Source organism: Sapajus apella, unplaced genomic scaffold (assembly GCF_009761245.1).
Source record: "Sapajus apella isolate SASKATOON/1434 unplaced genomic scaffold, GSC_monkey_1.0 scaffold7, whole genome shotgun sequence".
Lineage (NCBI taxonomy): Eukaryota > Metazoa > Chordata > Mammalia > Primates > Cebidae > Sapajus > Sapajus apella.
Genome location: NW_022436947.1, coordinates 34450115 through 34457238, shown reverse-complemented (window position 1 = coordinate 34457238; position 7124 = coordinate 34450115). Strand labels below are relative to the sequence as shown.

General features: G+C 44.3%; 1 pseudogene; it reads right to left on the bottom strand.

The window, feature by feature from the left end:
- Window positions 1-1285: 1285 nt before the first annotated feature.
- Window positions 1286-6512, bottom strand: LOC116549893 (annotated as a pseudogene).
- Between the last annotated feature and the right edge of the window lie 612 nt (window positions 6513-7124).

Here is a 7124-nt window from a genome sequence, read left to right as displayed (position 1 = left end):
CTGAAAAAGTCTTAACAAGTAAAAAGTATCCTTTAGGTTCTCTGTTGTTCTCTTGAATCCTTTCCCCAAATATTGGCGACTTTGTTCTCCCTCGGGCCATGCAGGATCCTTCTGCTGGTCACTCTACTTTCCTGGCACTGGCCCAGGCCCTGGGAGGAGGAGGAGGAGGAGGAGGAGGAGGAGGAGGAGGAAGAGGGAGAGGAGGAGAAAGGGGAGGATGAGGACAAAGGGGAGAAAGAGGAGGAAGAGGAAGAGGAGGAGGAGGAAGAAGAGGAAAAGGAAGAGGAAGAGGAGGAGGAAGTGGAAGAGAAAAAGGAGGAGGAGGAAAAGGAAAAGGAGGAGGAGGAAGAGGAAAAGGAGGAGGAGGAAGAGGAAAAGGAGGAGGAAGATGAGGAGGAGGAGGGGGAGGGGAAGAGGTTTCCTATGTCCCATTACTCCAATTTGGAGTCCTACAAATGTTCTTTGGAAGCCTTCAACAGTAAAATATGCTATTGCAGCCAGAAACTATGTGCTCTGACCCAGCATTGAGCCCAAGTTTATTTTGTCTCTGTCTTCAGTATTTTATGGAACATATGCTTCTTTCTAGGGAAGCCTGGAGAATCCGCTGAAGACAAATGTTTGTTTCCAGTATCTAGTAACATGGGCTCTAAAAGAGTATTCAGATGGGTTTGGGGGCTGGAGCACTGCTGTGGCAAATGTTTCAGCCCCAGTAAACAGGGCCTAAAATTTGTTTTCACTCTGATAAAAATTATGCATCTCAGTTTATGTAGCCTGGTACATGAAGGGCTCTATTGTCACCCCTCAACCTGACATTCTCCATTCCCATGAGGGTCCCATATTTGATTGGCTACCATTATTACCAGAATCAGTCAGTGTTCCAGGCCCAAGAGTTCTTGATCTAGTAAAAGGCCTACAAGTCTTTGTACTGCTCTGATCTTAAACAGAGATCAGAGCAGCATGACGGATGCTCCTCTTAACTTAGGGAGGTGATGAACAAAGTTACTAAGAACACGCAATTGTTTTAATGTCATATACCCTCCAAAGCTCCTGAAGTTCACAGAAAATAACTGTTCTTTTTTTTCAAGCTGAAGTTTTATTTAAAACGTAAAAGAAGTGTTCCCCAAAACGTTTGTGAATAAAGCAAAAGGATATGATAGAGCACTCTCTTGCTAGGAGCTAGCCAGCCTGTCCAAGTACAGGGTAATATACAGTACTTAATGCTGGTAGAACTTCACAGTAGTTTAGTGTTAAAGATTATCTGTGCCTAGATGTGACGAGATTCTCAGTGGTTTACACCTTACTGGGCATGAACAAATCCCTTGGGCCCAAAGTTCTTTGCATAGCATCCTTTACGATAGATTTCACCTTCTTTTTCAGTCAGAGTTGTGGATTCAAGACTCTTCCCACACTGTGCATGTCGGAAACAGTTTTCGTGCCAGGGCTTTCCAGCTCCAATGATCTTCTCGGCAGCATATACGGAATCCCCACATCTGGAGCACTTCTCAGCACCTCTGTTTTTCTGAGCAAATTTAGAAGTGTTTGGATTTGTTGTAGGCCTGCGAGGCTGAATACTCTCTGGCTTAATGTGCAGCCTCTCGCCATGGTCCCTGTTAAGCATGCCAGAGCCCTGGCCGTAACCGTAGCCTTTTGGCCCATACTTCTTTCTGTAGCAGGATTTGCAGTAGATCTCTTCATCGTAAATTGCCACTGATGTGCTATCTAAATTTTTCCTGCAAACCCTGCAGAGAAAGCAGCAGCAGTGGAAGCTCCTGCCATCACCCTGCACCTCTTCTGCATGGTACGCGATCCTTCCGCAGGCCCCAGACAGGCATTCTGAGTTGGAGGCGGGAGCACACGCCGCAGGCGGAGCTGGCGAGGCTGGGCTGGAGGGAGGGTCCAGGGAGTCCTGGGCATCTGATGGAAAGGAGCTATCAAGAACTAGAGCTGAAATTCTGTCTAGTGTCACGTATGTAGAGATTAAAAAGCAATTTCCTTCAAGTAATGATTAGCTCACCCACTTAGCAGTTCTACTTGAGTATCTTGTTTTAGGAGGCTTATTCCATTATCTTGGCAAGGGGAAGAGCAGCAATAGGAATTGAGGATGTAAAAGGCAAAATTTCATATTAGGTTCATTTTTAAAGTGAAACTCAGAGCATTGTTAAATGAGTTGTCTAATCATAGTTATTAAGAATGCCTTTGGCTAAGCAATGCTGGATATATCAAAATGCTTGGGATCGGGTTAAAAGGAAAAAGAATACTAGAAAAATTAGGCAACATGGTGCAGACATTTAAGTCTTCAAAGGAGCAACCTGGGGCACCTGTGACCACATGATCATGGCTACCGCATGCAGAGACAGCCCAACCACTGATAGCGGCAGAGGGTCAGTGGGGGATGAATGTCCAGGCCTGCAAGAGCTGGAGCCTGAGACAAGGAAAAGAGCTTACTCCAACTAAGAAGTTCTGTTTTTTCAAAGAACACTCAGGACAAACAAAAGGCAAACATCATGCCTCTAACCTGTTTATTTGAAAAGCTGCCACCTCCCATACTTCAGAGTAAACAATAAATGAATCAGATGACTTTAAAAATAGGCTGATGTCCTCAAATGAACAGGCCACATCTTGTGGCCCTCAACAGATTCACATGTTTTTAGCTATTTAATCCTCATTCCAACCCTATGGAATGACACGTTAAATAAACAAAGCTATATCATTTAAAAGTGAATTGATTTAGACCTGATTTAATCCAACTCTGTCTTCAGTGCTGAGGAGAACCACTCATTTAACTATTTATCTCATTTAACAAATTTTTGTTCACCTGCTATCCGCTCACAACTGTGAAAAGTCATATCTGATCTCCGCCCTCAGAGGAGAAGCAGTAACAATACAATGTGAAGAATCCTGTGATGAGAGGATCCAGGATTCTTTGAGCTGCAGAAAGGGAAATGTAAGTCAGGTGTGGGGTGTCAGGCCTGCCTTAAGGAGAAGGTAAAGGATGAGGAGATTGCTAGGCTAGCAAGGAGGGGAGGGAGAAGAGAACTCCAGGCAGAGGAAGTAGCACAGGTAAAAGGGCTGGAATGAGAGAGGGTGGCCCTTCAGAGGAGACACGTAACTGGTTGAGTGCCATACTTGTTGGATAAATTAGAGAGCTGAGTCTTGTCAAGGAATGAGACCCTGATTGTATTTAGACTTGAAACTTGTGAAAAGCAATTTTACTGGGTTCAAGCTTATTGTGAGTAACTGCTGCAGGGAGCATGCTATTAGAAAGAGCTATATCATATACTAAAAGGACTTGCAGTATGGTTTTTATATTGTATAAAACAAAGGAATGAGCTATGATACCACCAGTGTACTCCAGCCTGGGTGACAGAGCAAGACTCTGTCTCTAAAAACAGCAAAAACAAACAAACAAAAAAACAACCCCACACAAATAAAATTAAAAACTCCAAAGGAATGAGCTCTGGGCAGGAAAGTACTGCCCAGCTTTTTAATATAATAATATATGGGTATATGAATAATATAATAAAAAAATCAATGATAAACCACTATGATTCACTGAAAATTCTTTTATTTCTGAAGTGACTAATTCCAAAACACCAGAAGGCTCTCCCTGACCATCCTCTGTACTGGTGTATTAATACATTTTGGGTTGTTATAAAGGAACACCTGAGGCTGGGTAATTTATAAAGAAAAGAGGTTTATTTGGCTCATGGTTCTTCAGGCTGTGCAAGCCTGGCTCCAGCATCTGCTTGGCTTCTGGTGAGGCCTCAGGAAGTTTTACTCATGGTGGAAAGCAAAGGAGGAGCAGGCATGGCATGTGGTGGAAGACGGAGCAAGAGAGATCCCAGGCACACTTAAACAGCCAGCTCTCATGTGAACTAACAGAGTGAGATCTCACTCATTACTGTAGAGAGTACCAAGCCCTTCATGAGGGATCCACACCCTTGATGTAAACACCTCTCACTAGGCCCCACCTCCACAGTGGGAATCCATTTCCACAAGAAATTAGGAGGGGACAAAAATCCAAACTGTATAAACTGGTGAGTAGCTCTCCTGCTGTGGAAAATATGGGGCAACTTCATGGCCTGTTAGCTTGTACAGATGCTCTTTGACTTACTATGGGGCTCCAACCCAATAAACCCATCATAAGTTTGAAAATATCCTAAGTTGAAAATGCATTTAACACCCCTAAACTACCAAACAACATACCTTACCATAGCTTACCTTGAATATGCTCAGAACAGTTACATTAGCCTACTGTTGAGCAAAATCACCTAATGCAATGCCATTTTACAATGAAGTGTGGAGTATCTCATGTAATTCATTAAATACTGTACTAAAAATGAAAAACAGAATGGTTGTCTGCCTACTTGAAGTAAAGTTCCTATTGAATGTGTATCACTTCTGCACCATTGTAAAGTAGAAAAATTAAGTTGAGTCATAATAAGTTGGGGACCATCTGTATGTTGCTCTTCTCCCACTTTTACTCCAGTCTAATCATTCTTGCTACCTAAGCAGAGTCAAAGTGTACACTTTTAGGGGAAGAAAGCATACTTGGAAAGCTTTGTGAAAAATTAAATTTTAAAATATAAGTTTTTCCTTGAACTTTTAGCATGAACTAATGCTGCAATAAAGTTCCTCTTCTTGCTCACCCTTCACTTGACTGTGTACCTCATTCTTCCTGGTTGCAAGACAAGAACTCAGGACCCACCAAATGGCAAGGCTAAACACTAAGAGGGCTGGAACATGCCGCTTGCTCTCCACATTGCTGGTGAAGGGAAGGAAGGAAGAGCTGAAGCTCTTTGGGGAGCCCAGACCTGGGAGATCCCTGAGCCAGGGCTGTGACTCCCTCTTAGGGCCCTGCAGTTCCTGGCATCTCTAAGATTCTGGGTGCCACATTCCCCAGTGCCAGCCAGAGACTTGCAGTGCACCTGGTCCAGCCGTAGCCTCATAGAGAGCTGATGCCCATGTTGGCACCTGGAGCTCCTGGCCCCCCAGCAGCAGCTGGCATATCTAACTATGCAGTGGCTGGACCCCACGCTCACTCACACAACTTTTGAAGCTTCACGCCTGACTCATGGTCTCCCTTGCATGTGTGGAATCCAGGCTAGCAGTTTGAGCTGAGTGCAGCCTGCCAGGCCAAGTGGGCAGAATGAGCCCAGAGGACCTGAGCAAAACTCAGGCAAAGGCACCACCAGCCACAGGTTTCCAGCCAGAAAAACAACACCCCAAAGATCCCATAACATCATGTTTTATTTTTAAGTTAATGTTGCTATCAGCAGTGGCTATTCCTCAAAGAGATCTCAGCAGACCTTGACTTCCACACAAACTTTACACAGTCTCCCGACTCCCAGACTGGATCCCCTGAAGTCTCCCAATCAGGACATTTGCACTCTCACTGACAAATGAATGTTAAGCTATTTTGTGGTGGTCTTTCTGTCTGCCTGACAACATTCTATTTTTGGCAGTCATCATTTATGATTTATTATCCAATTATTTGAATAACTGTAGCATTTTGCTTTTATCATCTTGTAAAAAATGAATAGAATATAGATAGAATGAATAAGATCTAGTATTTGATAGCACAACAGGGTGATTACAGTCAACAATAACTTATTGTACATTTTAAAATAATAAAAAGAGTTACTGGAGTGTTTGTAACAAAGAAGTAATAAACGCCTGAGGTGACGGATACCCCATTTGCCCTGATGTGAGCATCACACATTGTATGCTTGTATCAAAATATCTCATGTATCCTATAAATAAACACACCTACTATGTGAAAAAATTAAACTAAATAAATATGAATAGATTTTAGTTTGTTAAAAAAATAATAATAATAATGGAAGGTAGCAGAATGAAAGTACCAACACCAGTGATAATGCAGTTAGGTCTGATGATGGTAGGTAATGTTTACCTTTAGTCAGATGCTCAGCGGATACTGAATACTGGACTATGAGTTTGGTTTCAGAGGAAAGGAACCACAAGAGACTACAGATGACATTTTGAAATTCATCTAAACAAGGTGTGCCGACAGAGGAATTAAGGAGCCTGTGTAAGTGTAAACTGAGAATTAGCAGTTCAGTGCACAGAGATGTGTGCAAGGCTTTGGAAATGACTTCTCACAGACCCCTTCTAACAGAAGAAGGTAGCTGGCGTTCAACTTTCTCTTGACGATGAATTTAAGAAAGTTGATCTGACACCACTAAACAGAATCTCTATGAGCTCATCCTCCTCCCAGCTTTAGATAACTTCTTTCTCTAGGCAGAGATAACTGGCAGTTGAGGTAAGAAATTATTTCAACTTTGGGGGAAGATGGCCAACTAGGAACAGCTCAGGATTGCAGCTCCCAGTGAAAGCACAGAGGGTGAGTGGACACCGCATTTCCAGACAGATTTTTACTGCCCACAGATCAGGAGATTCCCAGACGGAGGAGCCTCATGGGTTGCTAGCGTGGCTGTTTTGGCCCACGCAGCTGTTTTGGCCTGCCAGGCTGTTTGCCGGCACCCTAGCATGGCAGTTCTCCATACAAAATACACTGGTCCGGGTGCCCTCTTAGCTGGCGATTGGAGCCTCGGGAAGGCAGATCGCCCATTCATCTGATTTAAAAGGGTACTGAACGGGGTGCCAGGCCAGGAGATTCCTGGGCCAAAAAACCACCAGGAATCTCAGCACGGCTGTTTCAACTGGCGCAGTGAGTAGCCGCCCGGGAAATCACACAGATCCCGGCGCCTTTTCAACAGGCGACTGGAAGACATGGGAGAGAGAGTCGACCGTTCAAAAAAAAAAAAGACTCTGAGTCAGGGAGCCAGGTGATCAGGCTTGGCTGGTCCCACCCCGCCACACACACACACACACACACACACACACACACACACACAAAACAGTAATTGAAAACGCTCTGGGTTGAGAGTTTCACAGCAAGCACAGCTGAACCCCAGACAGTCCAGCTCTGTGGGGGAGGGGCGTCTGCCATTACTGAGACAATCCACCACTACGGAGGCAGTCCGTCATTGCTGAGGCAGCCTGCCGTTGCCGAGGCAACCTGCCACTACAGAGAGAATCCGCCATTACAGAGGCGGGCCACTATAGCCCAGGCAGTTCTAACTACACCCATATAAACAGGA